General features: G+C 32.8%; 1 long non-coding RNA gene across 1 annotated transcript; it reads left to right on the forward strand.

Annotated features, from left to right (window-relative positions):
• The first annotated feature begins 520 nt into the window (after positions 1–520).
• Positions 521–16,761, forward strand: LOC139526167 (uncharacterized). The gene is made up of 3 exons (XR_011665155.1): positions 521–576; positions 15,912–16,030; positions 16,519–16,761. It is a non-coding gene; the product is annotated as an uncharacterized lncRNA (long non-coding RNA).
• The last annotated feature ends 534 nt before the right edge of the window (positions 16,762–17,295 follow it).

The following is a 17,295-nucleotide window of genomic DNA, read 5'->3' on the forward strand; positions in this document are numbered from 1 at the left end:
TGAATGTGTATGATTGTGTTACAAAATCAACCATGTCAATTTCAGCATGCATGTTTAGTGAATGTCAAGTCTGAAGCGTAGGACAATTCGTACACTTCTGTTTTAAATTTGACAATGTTTTGTTATTTGTTTTTACTGTTGAAATAAGTTGTTATGCTAAAATAGATTTTTTTTTATTATTCACCTTGAGCGATGTATTATTGTTGACCATTCTGGATTCTTTTTTGCGAACCCGCCTTCAGCGTAATGTGTGATTTTGATATTACTACGCGGGCCTCAAGGGATTACAAATCGAAAATAAATGCTAAATATGTTAGTTTTTGTGTCTTTCAAAACACAAACAATATACAGAATTAATTGCAGGATAAAGACAATAACTGTTTAGTGTCTTTAAATATCAGCTGTATTTGTACTCGGCTCGAAACAGGTGTAGTAGCTCGCTAAAAGCTCGCATACACCTTGTTTCCTAGCCTCGTACAAATACAGCTGATATTTAAAGACACTAAACAGTTATTGTCTATTTAATCTTTTGCTGACGACAACTTCCAAATCTACTTAGGACCAGGATTTTTTAAGGTAAAAAGTTACGAAATATATCAAAGTAGTTCACATTTCATTTGGTTAGTATGGTGATCACGAAATCAAATAACGTGTTCAAACTTGGGGCATTTTAGTTGGTTACAGAACATGTCCGTCCTGGGACAACTCGGACCGTCTAAAAAGACAGCTAGGACCATCTATAATGACAACTCAGACAAAGACAAAAGGAACATGTTTACTAAGTTTCAAGTTGATTGGACTTCAACTTCATTAAAAACTACCTCGACCACAAACGTTTACCTGAAGTGGGACAGACAGATGGAGGAGTGCACGCACAGACCAGAAAACATAATGCCCATAATTGAGGCATAAAAAAATGTAAAATAACAACTTAAGAAAATTATGTATCAAGTATATTGCAGCAAAATAGGCTAGAAAGGGCTAAAGAGAAAAACGGTATCAGCGAATACATTGGTTGACAGAAAATTAGACTTTGAAATAAATAAATAAATAAATAAAAGATTTCAGGAAAAATAACGAGTCTGATGAGAAATATCTAAATTGATACTTCTTTTTTATTCCAATTTTGAGTATATATAAAATTATAACGTGAGCATTAAATTTGCCTCAATGTAGTTACTGCCCTGTAATAAAAGTGAGGTATGTGTATCTGACACAATATAGCTCAAGTTAAATGAAACCCCTTTTCAGACATTTCAAGTATATTTTAAATAATATTAATAATTTTATTATATGAACTTTTCAGAAGTGTTTCACGACTTTTGGGAAAAAATGAATTTTATGAAGAATCTGTTGCCATCTAATACTTTCGAATAGACCTGCAGAGTTTATTTTCAATGCATTGTAAGTCAGGTTATGTATTTTGAAACTACCACAGAACAAACCATTTATTTTTGTGATTATCAAGCCCCCCCCCCCCCCCCCCCCCAGAATATTAAACAGTTGCCTCCTTAGAAGGACACTATATGGACAACTAGCTAGATAAATAATAAAACACACGGACAATAACAGTAAGGGTACGACCTTTTGTTATTCTAAGGATGGGAATGGGGCAGCACGATTTTTTGCGGATTTTTTTAATTATTTTTAAAGTCTTAACTTGTCGCTAAGCATGCCTATTGATTCCAGCTCTTACCAGGCCACCATATTTATATTCAAAGACCTCCTGCCACCTCGCCCTTTTAACCTCAAAAATTAATTGATTTTCTACTTATTAAACACGAGTTTAAATTGATTGATTGTTAGTTGTTTGCTTTTAACGTCAAGCGACTAATATTTCATATATAGTTTAGACAGGACGCGAAATTTAAAGTCATGCACGAAAAATGTATACAATATCATAACAAGTAAGGAGATGTGGTATGACAGCCAATTTGGCAACTATCAACAGGAGATCAATGAAGTAGTATTATCAATTATAACCAACCGTGCGGCCTTTGACAAAAAATGACAAATACCCATACTGTATATCAGTTATAAAAGGCCACGACAAAAAAAAATGTGAAACAATTAAGACGAAATAAACTAACGGCCTAAGGGACGACATCAAAAGTTCAATGAAGGATAACTAGAGGCTCTTAAGAGCCTGTGTTGCGCACCTTGGTTTATGAGTGTATTAAACAAGGGAAAACGATGGATTCATGACAAAATTGTTTTTTGGTGATTGTGATCTGTTCGTAGATCATACTTTACTCATCATTCTTGCTACTTACAATTTTCTCTATCTGTAATGAACTTGGCTCTTTAGTTACAGAGGAACACATTTTGTAAAAACTTACCCAAATTTACCAAATTAATGAAAATTGTTAATTTAAAATTGACTATAAAGGGCAATAACTCCTAAAGGGGTCAATTGACCATTTCGGTCATGTTGACTTATATGTAGATCTTAATTTGCTGAACATTAATGCTATTTGCAGTTTATCTCTATATATGATAGCATTCAAGATAATAACCAAAAACGGCTAAATTTCTTTAAAAATTACCAATTGGGAGACAGCAACCAACCAACCAGTTGTACAATTCATATGAAAATTTTAGAGCAGATATATAAAAATATACTTTAATAATGATTTTGGCTCAGTTTGGTTGAATTTGGTCCAGTAGTTTCAGAGGAGAAGATTTTTGAAAACAAATTACGAAAAATTGGTAAGAAAATGACTATAAAGTGCAATAACTCCTTAAGGGATCAACTGACCATTTCGGTCATGTTGATTTTTTGTAGATCTTACTTTGGTGAATATAATGGCTGTTTACAGTTGATAGATATAGGAAGATGTGGTGTGAGTGCCAATGAGACAACTCTCCATCCAAGTAACAATTTAAAAAGTAAACCATTATAGGTTAAAGTACGGCCTTCAACACGGAGCCTTGGCTCACACCGAACAACAAGCTATAAAGGGCCCCAACATTACTAGTGTAAAACCATTCAAACGGGAAAACCAACGGTCTAATCTATATAAACAAAACGAGAAACACGTATATATTACATAAACAAACGACAACTACTGTACATCAGATTCCTGACTTAGGACAGGTGCAAACATTTGCAGCGGGATTAAACGTTTTAATGGATCCAAACCTTCTCCCTTTTTCTGAAACAATAGCATAACATCACAACATATCTCTATCTATAATAATTTTCAAGATAATAACAGAAAACGGACAAAATTTCCTTAAAATTACCAATTCAGGGACAGTAACCCAACAACCCATTGTCCGATTCATCATGCTTTGGTTTCAGAGTGATAAGCCAAAATATACATTTAACCCCTATGTTCTTTTTTTAGCGATGGAGGCCATCTTGGTTAGTTTGGTTAGTTTGGCGGGTCACCGGACTCAATTTTTAAACTAGATACCCCAATGATTGGTTGTGGCTAAGTTTCAGAGGAGAAAATTTGTTTATAAGTTAACGACGACGGACGCTCAAAATTCGGATTTGTGAACATATTTTTCCTGTCGACAGGAATACACAACTTTTTTGTATTAAAAGATAAACAGATAAACATAATCTGTTTTATGTTAAATTATTCTGTTTTATATATAAAATGTTCTTTAAATGTGTGCAATTTGTTGTTTTTTTTCTTCAAATAATCCATATTTTTTTAACGAAAGTTTACTTTTGAACACTATTTTTATTTGTCTTTTTTAACTGAAAAAAGTTTTAAATGTCTGAATATCTATATTATTTCTTTTTATTAAACATAATTTGGCTAATTTATAAACTCTGCACTTTCCCTCTTTTTTGCCAAATTGAGTCCTGTTACCAGGAAATGGTAAACATATGGGGCTAAGGGAAGTAATATTTTTTTGTTAAGCTCATGTGGCTCTATTGAACTAATAAAGTTTAATTCCGCGGTCACACTAGGCAACGATCGCACTACGATCTGTGAAAAAATGCAAGTGTTGACGATCGTACTTGCGATCTTGAAGATCACAGTAAGGTCGTATCACGGTCGTGGTGAGGTCTTCAAGTTCGTGATGAGCGTATACAACTTTGAACATGTTCAAAGCAATCGTGGTGGAATCAGGTATTAGTGAGTTCGCACTAAGGTCGTGGTAAGATCGCAAAGGTCGCTGTATCATTATAGCGAGAGCGTAGTGAAAGCGTGATTCTATTCGGAGAGACCAGTACCATAGTGTGGAAACGGAACTGTACGGTTTTCTAATAATTTGGTCATTCGGGAGACTGTCAAAAGGGGCCCCGACATTTGCAAAATAACAAGTTGCTTGATGAAAATTTGATGAACTCTTATGTTACTATATATAGCTATGTAACGTTTCTGCTTCAAGTTTTGGTAGCTAAAATATTCTTATAAAGAACCAATAAAATAATAAGAAAGCTATGTGCATCCAAACGTTTTCCTTAGAATGATGGAGCTCCATGTGAAACGATCAAATTTGTCACACAACAGCGATCAAAAATGTATAAAAAAACATCGAAAAATGTCTAAAAAAACCATCGAAAAATCAATGTTTGCTACCTGAATTTCCACATGTACCTTTTCTGATATATATTCGTACCTGTCTGAAAGTTTTGAAGTCATTGTTCCAGTAGAAATCCAAATATATTCATTTTCTCCATGTCGGATATTTTTATTGACTGTACAATCGCTTGCAAGTTTACTGTACAATCACTCTGAGCATTCCTGAACAATATATATGAGAAGAACATAAAAAGTGTACTATCTCTTCTGCAACATTCATGATTAGTTTATGTTTTCCATGATACTTCTGTCATATAAATATTTATTAAAACTACTGTAATCCAATGCTGCAACACATGTCTGGAATGATTTTCTCTTCTTTTTCTGTTACAATTTAATATCAGTTAGTTATATTGTATTGTTATCAATTTTTTATACCTAAATTACACACTTAAAAGTTGAGTCTGCCTGAGCGGATCCGGCATGAGGGGAGAGGGAGTGTTGGTGATTGAAACCCCATTCAAGTTTTTCGATTTTTTTTGTGGAATTTCAGGGTGTTCCGTGGTTTGGATCCCGCACATCGATCTGATATCGTCATTGATAGTATTAAATGATGATCCGATCATTCAACTGATTTTTTTTATAGTTTGGTCTTGTTTTGTGATAGGTTGTTTTTTTTAGAAATGAGCGCACACAGACATTTTTAACCCCACCAAATTCTGTATGAACCTGTTTTAAGTCAAAAGCCCGTAGTTCAGTGTTTGTCGTTGGCTCGTGTATGTCATATATGTTTTTCGTAAATTGTTTTATTGTGAATTAGGCCGTCAGTTTGTGTATTAATTCTTATTTTTCATGTCGGAACCTGTTATTGCCGACTATAATTGCTTAAATCCATTTATTTTTTTAACTTTGAAAATCCTATCACATCTTCTTATTTTTATTTTGAAGATATAAATATGGTTTGATAAAATGTTGTTCTCACTAAAATAAAACTTTTTCGTTAATTTGTCGGATTTTATAGTTGGGAATATTGAAAAGTTCCCGATATAAAAAAAATCATGTTGTTTTCTTTGTCTTTCAGATAACAAGGCCTCTCCAATCCTTGATAAAATTTAATTTTACTGGAGGTTTTTCTTCCAGTAGTTATAGCTTGTAGTAAACAGAAATCTCATTGGAAATTATACCACATCTTCTTATTTTAATATCGTGTTTATTCACCTATATAATACGTGTCTTTTCTTGGATCCATGGTTAGCTACCACCATTTCACATTCGAATTCCTTAATCAAGTTACAATATCCCGATCCTATGATGAAAATTTTTTTGTTTTATTGTTCAAATATGTATTTATTATTTTTTTTAAATTGCTGGTCAAAAACATATTAAGTAAAATTCGAAATATGCTAATTACCCTTGCAGAGCATCTAGTCATACATAAATATTTATTTTGTACGAGGATTATTTTCATTTTTATTTTAGATTAGATTCTTAACATATTTTGTACTGTCCTTTTCTTTTTGTCTTGTATACTTATTCAGTTGTTGTTTGTTTATGTGTTCTATTTGTTTTTCGTTCATTTTTTGTACATGAATAAGCCGTTAGTTTTCTCGTTTTACATTGTTATTTCGGGGCCTTTTAAGTTTTATAGCTGACTATGCGGTATGGACTTTGCTCATTATTAACGGGCGTGCGATGACCTATTGTTGGTAATTTCTGTCATTTTGGTCTCTTTTGGAGAGTTGTCTATTTGGCAATCATACCACATCTTCATTTTTTATATCTATTGTAAACATTTTGTTTTGTCTCTGATATAGACAATGAATATGGAACGCCATAGCTGTGTCACAGTGGAAAAATGGACAAAAATTGATTTTGATACTTTTTGGACATTTTGTTAAAGATTTTGTAAAACCAGTGATTTTGTTATATTTGCAATATTTCACTCGGGATTTTGATATTTATATTGTGCAAGATTTAAGTCAAGTTTAGAAGATTAAGCTAATAATATAATTTCATGTTATAGTAGTCTCAGATTATTCGTATTTGACAAGCCACGCTTTAATCCCATAAATAAGTCTGTATGTTCTATAATTGTTAATTATTATCTACATGTATGAGTTTTTTTTTCTGTTATCCCTTATTTGAATTTTCTCACTCATTTAGAGAAATATTTGTCAAGTAGTTTTGGTTTGTTATATAAACTATGCTTAAAAAAGGGGGGATTTTCCAATTTTGGGACAATAACTAACACTTTCAAAAACAAGTTAAAAGAGCAACGGGCGTATCATGCGCTAAAGCGCAGCACTTTATTATCAGTACTGTTATCATTATGTTGAGTGAAATAAATAAATAAATATTATGTTCTGTAGACTGATCATTATGTTCAGTAAAATAAATATTATGTTCAGTTCAAACAACTTTATGATCAGTGGTCAAAATGTTTTATGTTTGGTTCAAAAAATATTATAGAATAAGAATAAGAATAAGAATATTTTATTATTACAATCAAGGGCCCTTGATGGGCAGCATAATATTATACTAGGTGGTTAATCAATTACTTTCAGTGCGTTTTTTCATTATGTGGTGGTGGTAGACTTCCGAAAATAACCGAAACCATGTATAATTTTTTCGGGTTTATTTTCATACTGTCAACATGTCGTCTGCTGTACAACGTGCTCTTGCAGAACTTAATCTGCAAATCTTTCAAATTAAAAAGTTTAAAGATGTTAGGATAGAAGATTACACTTTTCAGCACCTTACTGATCAAGACTTGATCAAGCCCCCGCATAGTCAGCTATAAAAGAGGGAGGAAAGATACCAGAGGGAGTGTCCCCGAAATGCTGTGTGGTAGACAGTGTTATTAATTAATTATTAGCGCCCTTGGTAAAACTTCAAATTTCATAATTAATGTATTTCATTGTTAAATAATTTACATGAAGCTTATATAAGTATATGTTTGTTAATTGCATAGCTTTTGCTATTTGAATTCGTTGGTTAAAGATATTTATTTATATTGTTATGTTAAATATTTGTATCGTCGCAAAATCTTTGGTTACCCTCTTTGTATACATTCAGTGAGAAACTTATATATTTTATAGATCATACAGAGACCAAATTAGGAAATTGATAATTCTTGTCTATCCCTTTTTTTGATGCGTTTTGTTATGTGATTATGGATGTTCCTAATTAAGTTGTCTCTTATACCCCAGTCCCACTAAGCCACGATCGCACTACGATCTGTGGAAAAAATGCAAATTTTGATGATCGTGTAGGTCGCAGTAAGGTCGTACCACGGTTGTGGTGAGATCTTCAAGATCGTGAAGAGCATGGCCAACTTTGAACATGTTCAAAACAATCGTGGTGCGGTCGTGGCGAAATTAGGTCGCAAAAGAGCTCATCAACCAGAGAATTAAGTTAATAAACACAAAGCTGTAATAAATTCCAGTAATTTTAAGTTTTGTAAGCTCTTTGGTATTGTATTAGGTACTTTAAATGAAAAGAAAAGTTACAAGTAACATATCATATTAGTTTAAACGAGTAAACACTAGGGACTATATTGAACAACGAAGCGAAGAAGAACAGACAATTGTGGTCTCGGTCGTATATTGGTATGACGTTGGCGTCGTCGTCGTCCGAAAACATTTGGTGTTTTCGCACTTTAACTTAAGTATAAGTAAATAGAAACCTGTGAAATTTAAACACAAGGTTTATGACCATAAAAAGAAGGTTGGGATTGATTTTGGGAGTTCTGGTCCCAACAGTTTAGGAATTAGGGACAAAAAGGTCCCAAAATAGCATTTTACTTGGTTTTCGCACAAGAACTTTCAGTAAACAGAATTCTATTAAATTTTAACATAAGGTTTATGACCACAAAAAAGAAGGTTGGGATTGATTTTGAGAGTTTTGGTCCCAACAATTTAGGAATTAGGGGCCAAAAACGGTCCAAAACAAGCATTTTTCTTAGTTTTTGCACAATATCTTTAGTATAAGAAAATAGAAATCTATGAAATTTTCACACAAGGTTTATAACGACAAAAGGAAGGTTGGTATTGATTTTGGGAGTTTTGGTCCCAATAGTTTAGGAATAAGGGGCCCAAATGGTCCAAAATTAAACTTTGTTTGATTTCTTCAAAAATTGAATAATTGGGGTTCTTTGATATGCCGAATCTAACTGTGTATGTAGATTCTTAATGTTTGGTCCCGTTTTCAAATTGGTCTACATTAAGGTCCAAAGGGTCCAAAATTAAACTTAGTTTGATTTTGACAAAAATTGAATCGGTTGGGTTCTTTGATATGCTGAATCTAAAAATGTACTTAGATTTTTTATTATTGGCCCAGTTTTCAAGTTGGTCCAAATCGGGGTCCAAAATTAAACTTTGTTTGATTTCATCAAATATTTAATAAATTGGGTTCTTTGAAATGCCGAATCTAACTGTGTATGTAGATTTTTAATTTTTGGTCCCGTTTTCAAATTGGTCTACATTAAGGTCCAAAGGGTCCAAAATTAAACTTAGTTTGATTTTGACAAAAATTGAATCGGTTGGGTTCTTTGATATGCTGAATCTAAAAATGTACTTAGATTTTTGATTATTGGCCCAGTTTTCAAGTTGGTCCAAATCGGGGTCCAAAATTAAACTTTGTTTGATTTCATCAAAAATTTAATAAATGGGGTTCTTTGATATGCCAAATCTAACTGTGTATGTAGATTCTTAATTTTTGGTTCTGTTTTCAAATTGGTCTACATTAAAGTCCAAAGGGTCCAAAAATTAGTTTGATTTTAACAAAAATTGAATTCTTGGGGTTCTTTGATATGCTGAATCCAAACATGTACTTAGATTTTCGATTATGGGCCCAGTTTTCAAGTTGGTCCAAATCAGGATCTAAAATTATTATATTAAGTATTGTGCAATAGCAAGAAATTTTCAATTGCACAGTACTCAGCAATAACAAGAAATCTTCAATTGCACAGTATTGTGCAATAGCAAGAAATTTTCAATTGCACAGTATTGCGCAATAGCAAGAAATATCTAATTGCACAATATTGTGCAATAGCAAGAAATTTCAATTGGAGTTATCTTTCTTTGTCCAGAATAGTAGTTGAATCAACTTAAATCAATGTTTTATACAATATACAATGTATATTCACTTTTACTACCAACTGATAAATTAAAACAATCTTTACCATTCAGTGATAACAAGCACTTTTTTTACATTTTGATATTTTATGATGTATTTAAATGAGTGATTATTGTTGCAAACTCCATTAGAAATTTGAATTGAGATCAGATTTGGAATAAAGGATAGGGGGATGTGAAAAAAAAATTGGGGAAGGGGGGTTCAATTTTTCTCATTTGAAATTTCATAAATAAAAAGAAAATTTTTCAAACATTTTTTGGAGAGGATTAATATTCAACAGCATAGTGAATTGCTCAAAGGCAAAACAAAAATTTTAAGTTCCTCAGACCACATTCATTCTGTGTCAGAAACCTATGCTGTGTCAACTATTTAATCACAATCCAAATTTAGAGCTATATCCAGCTTGAATGTTGTGTCCATACTTGCCCCAACCGTTCAGGGTTCAACCTCTGCGGTCGTATAAAGCTGCGCCCTGCGGAGCATCTGGTTAGCATTACTATGCATGACAGCGATGTTCATTTTGTTCAACCTCTAGCTTTATACAGAAAATCGCCGACAAATAATGTGTAAATTCGAGTTAAATCGTATCTGACAAAAACAACATTGAAAACAAAATGGCTGATTTGAGGTACAAATGTAGCACTCCACAGTTATGTGTGTAGTTTTGCATTTTGGCCCGTGGATTTTTCAAATATGAGAGCTAGTGTGCAATAAAATTCATTTTTGGATAGCTGAGTATTAAAATAGCCTTTGTATTTACATTGTCTTATCTGGGCCTTTTATAGCTGACAATATGCGGTATGGGCTTTGCTCATTGTTGAAGGCCGTACGGTGACCTATAATTGTTAATGTTTGTGTCATTTTGCTCTTTTGTGGATAGTTGTCTCATTGGCTATCATACCACATCTTCTTTTTTATATTTGTATTGGGTTTATCATCTTCGCTAGCCAAGGGTAACGATCCACTCCCGCTCTCTTCACCCTTGGCGGATTGAGCGGGCTGCCAATATGTTGCGCCATCTATCGGCAGATAAAAATCACGCCAATTCCGAATACATTATTCTTGACCAATGGTAGCACTTGAACTCTTCACTTTGGAGGTAAAAACACGGTAGCGTCTAGATTCTACACACTTGGTAAAGCCGGAAATGAAAACATACGTCAACATTCATGCATTTGTGCATGCAACATACACAGGAACTTCTATTTGTTGATTAAAAACATTCAAGTTTTCACTAAATATAGTCGTATGTTTAGGGATGTAAAGACTTGTTGCACAAAAAACACGTGGCAATTGTTTACAAACACTTTCTACATTTACATGTGATCATGTTATAGGCGCATTTTGATTGGATGCAGCGAGTTTTGACTGCAACCAATAAAAATCCTTACCTTGTGTCTCCAAAATTTTATCTCAATCCGCCAAGGGTGAAGAGAGCGGGAGTGGATCGTAACCCTTGGCTAGCGAAGATGTGGGTTTATATGAACATCAAGATTATGTAATATAGGCTATTTTCTGTATGACAGTCCGTATTTGCAGGGCCCTACCATACATTGGTCCGGCAATTATAGCAATGTTTTTTTTTCAACTTTTTATCGCACGAACTTTTTGTGATTGGATTTTACGAAAAAATGAGGCGAAAGTCACCCATTTTTTATTTGATCATTAGGAAGATTTATGAAAACAGTTTCTAAAAAGGTATCACTCAACGGCATTGAAATTCTAGTTTGATCCAAATTTAGGGGGATATGTGACATGTTCACCCCCCCCCCCTTTTTGCAATATTTTATGGTTAATAAATGCAGATTGTTGCCATTGATACACATAAAAGGAATTAATTTTCACTCTTGTAAGTTTTGAACATCAAATCTATAAAATATACTGATTACATACGTATGCACATGTACAACACAAAAAGTTAGGTTAATGTATTAGAAATCCAGGAATAGGAGATGATAATCATTTTGTGGCTAATTTTTAATTTTATTTTTTAACTATGGAGTGCTACCTGAGACGAAAATTATAATACCGGATTCGATTCCGGAAGCGGATATGGGTAATTCCGGGTTTTGGCGATCTTTGAAATTTTAAAAAAAATCAGACAGATGACAAAATACATCTTTGCATGGTAAATAAATATAAACACTAGAATTGAAAACCAAAAGATAAATTTAAAAGAACGAAAAAACAGAAAATATTTTGTACTAAAACTCAAAATTACTTTTTGACAAATATTAATGTCAAAATCCAATACAATGTGAGTCTTTGTGACAGCTGGGAACAGTACATCTAACAATGTATATGGTCCTGGTGACAGTATACATTTTCTTTATCAGTAATGAATGTTGGTAAAGCAAGTTAGATGCTTTTAAAGTGTAAAAATATTACTGCAATTTCAATGGGTATTTTTTTTTCTCAATTTTGATGGGTCAGTTAAAATAGCAGTAAGTTTCTTATTATATACACATGGAAAAAAGTATTGCAACACCTTGATTTTTTAAAATTTGAAAAATCAGCCTCTTTTTTTGATGGAATATAATAAAATATGTGTATAATATTATTGAAACATAGTTCACGATAACATTGGCATTGAAACGAACAAAAAATGTTTAAAAAAAAAAAGATTTATATAACCACAATTTCAATAACAAAATGAAGTGTTTTTTGTACAAAAAAACGCATTTGACAAGTTTCACTGTAGTCGAACTTTACAATGTCAGACATTTCAAAATTAATCTTCAGATGACTGTCTACATCATGGTTGATCGTTATACGCCAAAGAATTAGTACTTTGTGCGCAGCCTCCATTCAAACGGATAACCGCATCTTAACGTCTTCTGATTCCTGTCATAAATCGACTAATTTGTTGCTAAGGTAGCAGCAACCATTTCTGATGAAGGGAATTGTTTATTTCATGTTGTGTTTGAACTGGGGTGTCCTTTCGCTCACTTTCCGCCCAATAGTGTCCCATATAAGCTCAATATGGTTCAAAGCCGGGCTACGATCGGGCCAAGGAAGATGAACCAAATTCCATTTGAACATTGGATCTTCCTCCACGATGCTAATTTCCAACTTTGGCGAGCTCTGCACTACATTGGATACGGAAAACTGTAAGTCTGCTCGTTAGCAAAGGTCTCCGAAATGGTATTATCGCACGGTAACCAGTAGCGATGAGTTGATCTCGAACAGTTCTTGTTAAAAGGCTCTTGTATGGCCACCACTCTCATTTTAAGATTGTCTTGTATGCAATGGGTTTCCTTCTGACCAACCTTCATTATGCTTGATTTTCTCTAGCAAATGGTATAGGGGGTCTTCATTATCTCGGAAGGTCTTTTACAGCGTTTATTGCCTGATTTTTATTCTCAAAACGACTTCAGTGGAATGGTGATGACAATGCGTGCAGTTGTTACAGCGACATCCTTGCTTCTCTTATGCTGATAATCTGCCATCTTGCTGCAGTTAAGAGTTGTCAAGGACCCATTATAAGGTGTCAATCACATAATTTAAAAAACTTGGTTATTTAAAGTGCTGAAAACAATGAGGATCAAAACATCTTTTTTGCTGTTTACGGGTACAGTAGCTGCATGTGCAGATAAAAACTTATCGAGTCGATATTTATTGATTAAACTTAGGTGATACTTAAATAATGTTTAATTAGTTCTATTTTACCAAATTATATCACAAAAAAATAATGAGTGTTTTTTTTTAATTCAATTTTAATTTGGTGTTGCAATACTTTTTTCCAGGTGTATACATATAGAGTGCAACTAGATTATATGATATCTGAATGTAAGCAAATCATATGATATGTATGTGGAGTCCTTTAGGGCACTCTACCCCTCCCGTTTGATAACTTTGAAACTGATGAGATCCCCACCTCATATGGGACTATATAACTGATCAAATGAAATATAGGGGGAGTCCCTGCAGTCACCTTATCCCTCCTGTTGTTTGAGAACTTGGAAACAGTCGAGATCCCCACCTTTAAATTAAACCAAATATTTTCATGTACATGTATGGGACAATAGAACTAATCAAATGAAATATAGGGAGAGTCCTAAGGGTCACCCTACCAATCCTGTTTGATAACTTGGAAACAGATGAGATCTCCACCCCCAACCATAGTATATTCATGTATTGGACTATATAACAAATCATATGAAATATAGGGGAAGTCACTTGGGTCCCCTATCCCTCCTGTTTGAAAACTTGATAACGGTCGAGATCCAGACCCATAAACCATATATATTCATGTATGGGACAATATAAAAAATCAGATGAAAAATAGGAGTAGTCCATAGGGTCACCCCACACCCTCTTGTGTGTGTTTTGAGAAACTGTAAAAGATTCAGATACCAACTCCTAAACCATATTCATTCCTGTTTGTCATTTTAAAAAGATTGAATGACATACACGGTCAATATCATAGGCGTCACATATGCATATCACTTTGCTAGAGCTAACACCTGTAATTTTATTCCAAACTTCGACATAATGGACTTGGAACAATTACGATCAACTAGAAGAACTGCAATCATTGCGAATTTGTACCACTGCTGACTCAAGACTCATGACCATGAAAAAAAGTATACTTGATATATATGTTGCTATTAAAAACCTTGGTAAAATATGAATTATTTGCCTTAATGATTTAATTTAATTCATTAAATGAACATACATGTACAATTATATATGAATGTTTAATGTTTGTTCTTTTAAATCTTTAAAAAAAAATTGAAGCAACATGATTAATATTGCCACAGTTTTCATAATTATGTTTGCCTTGGTTTTTGGTTAACTGCCTACAGTGCTTACAGCGCTTTGATTACTTTTTTTATACGCTCGTCAAAATTTTGACGGGACGTATTATGTTATACAAATGTCCGGTGTCCGTCCGTCTGTCCGTTTGTCCGGGTAAACATGTCGGGTCGTAACTTGAGAACGACTTATCCAAATTTCACGAAACTTATTGTAGTTGTTTCTTATGATAGTCAAATTATCTGTATACTTTTCGGTCAAAATAAGATTAAAACTTTTTGAGTTACGGCACTTTGTAACTAAAATAGGGGTGTGTTTTTTTTCACATGTCGCACTGTTTATCAAAAACATTTTTTGATTATTGCTTAAAACTTTACACACTTCTTAGTTATATTAATTTTAAAATCTGTATACTTTTTGGTGATGATTCAAAATTTCATTTTTGAGTTATTGAGTATTTTGTAAAAAAGGGGGAGGGGATTTTTACATGTCGCGCTGTATCTCAAAAACGATTTATGATTATTGCTTAAAACTTTACACACTTTTTTGTTATATTAATCTTAAGATCTGTATACTTTTTGGTGATGATTTAAAATTTCGTTTTTCAGTTATTTAGTATTTTGTAAAAAAGGGGGAGGGTATTTTTACATGTCACGCAATATCTCAAAATCAATTTATGATTATTGCTTAAAACTTTACATATTCTTTGTAACATTAATCTTAAGATCTGTATACTTTTTGGTGATGATTTAAAATTTCATTTTTCAGTTATTTAGTATTTTGTAAAAAAGGGGGAGGGTATTTTTACATGCATGTCACGCCGTATCTCAAAAACAATTTATGATTATTGCTTAAAACTTTACATATTCTTTGTAACATTAATCTTAAGATCTGTATACTTTTTGGTGATGATTTAAAATTTCATTTTTCAGTTATTTAGTATTTTGTACAAAAAGGGGGAGGGTATTTTTACATGCATGTCACGCCGTATCTCAAAATCAATTTATGATTATTGCTTAAAACTTTACATATTCTTTGTAACATTAATCTTAAGATCTGTATACTTTTTGGTTTTGATTCAAAATTTTATTTTAGTGATATTTAGTTTTTTCGGGTTCATATGTCCCTCTGTATCTCAAAAACAATATATGGTTATTGCTTAAAACTTTCTCAAAAATTATTTATGATTATTGCATTAAACTATCACACAAGACGACAGGCGTATCATGCGCTCATGGCGCAGCTGTTTATTTTAATTTGTACACAATTTAGTTCCTGCATTTTAAGTTGCAGAGAGTTAATTTTCCTCATGCTCTGGGCATGTTGTGCAAAATAATTTCTTTCAAGTCTTATCTGCCTATAGTAAAGTTTTAAAAAATCCATTTAAAAGAATTGGTTGTCATATTTGTTTTAGCCCACTTTGCTATATTCATAAATTTTTATCCGCTATCATTGTCCGTTAACTTATCTAAAATTGTAAAAACTGTTTTTCTCTGCATACTAATGAGCTTATATATTTTACCAAACTAGGGAACAAGAAATCTTCATAGGGATACATAGATTGAACATTTTCTAAATGGATCCACAGAACTCTGTGTCTCACCTGCAGTTGCTGCTGTTAGTGAAAAAGTGTGATGTTGACTATAAAAGTGAGTATATTTATCAGTAAAATACAGAATTTAAAAAAATAATATATGTGCATGTATCATCATACTCCATCCATGAACTATGGATAATTAAAACAATGTTATAGCAATAACTAAAAAATATTCATAGATCTAATTTTAAGGGTTAACTTCTTATAGCTCTTCATCTTTTATATACGATTTGGATTTTAGATATTTTAGCCACGAGCATCACTGAAGAGACAAGTGTTGTCGAAATGCGCATCTGGTGCAGAAAAATTGGTACCGTTAATGTTATTAGTTAATTTTTTTTTATCTTGTTCTAGTTTATCATGGAGACTGCAATGATAAATTATAAATCACAAAAAATCCTTAATCTCACCATTGCACATGTCAGAAATGCTAAATATATGGACTCATCTTTAAATTCCTTAAGAATAACCCTGATTGGTAAGGTTACCGCAGTGTTTGATGATTATTTAAGAAAATTGTACCCTGAATTTTATTTTTAGATTTCAGCAACAGAATGAAGAATTCCAAGAGTCTAATACGGTTTATTAAACAGGATTTTATCATTGAATCAACATCCTACAAGAATATAACATACAAATAAGTAATTATGTGCAGGGAAGAACATTTAAACAAAACTGTAAGAGACATACAGTGGTGTATTTTTAAAGAGACCGAAAGAACATGTAATAACTTGCCATGAGTGTATATTTTCCAAACCAGAAGCTCGTTCATAATGATATACAATTTAAATTAAAATTATTGTATGAACATTACAGATTAAGTCTCAAAAGAGAAAATTTAGTTTTAAATGAAACATTTAAGTACAAAATATTGAAATAGTCCTTTCCATGTTGTGGGACATGTAGAAAGTTGATGCTTTCACCATTCATGTAGCTCCATATAGAGGAATGGGTCCCTGTCCCCTCCCCCCCCCCAAAAAAAAACGCATTCGTATCCGACAGCAATCAATCGATAAAAAAACACCAAACAAAAATCAAAAGGGAAACATACCATCGACACTTGATACATGTAGCATGCTCTGCATTGTGAATGAAAACCAAATCAACAAAGATTTTTTTTAATGTTTTTTTGACATGAGACAAGCAATGAGAAGGTTCCTACCTTGGTACAGGCGTTTGAATAAATTATTTTTAGAATATTAAGTTGATAAATGGATTAGAAAAAAATCTTCCGTTCTGTCTTTTGCAAGTAAGACCCTTTTCCCTGAGTAATTTGTTTCAAAGTTGATCAACAAATACAACTAAAATCCAGGATGC

This window comes from Mytilus edulis, chromosome 6 (assembly GCF_963676685.1).
Source record: "Mytilus edulis chromosome 6, xbMytEdul2.2, whole genome shotgun sequence".
In the NCBI taxonomy this organism is placed as follows: Eukaryota; Metazoa; Mollusca; class Bivalvia; order Mytilida; family Mytilidae; genus Mytilus; species Mytilus edulis.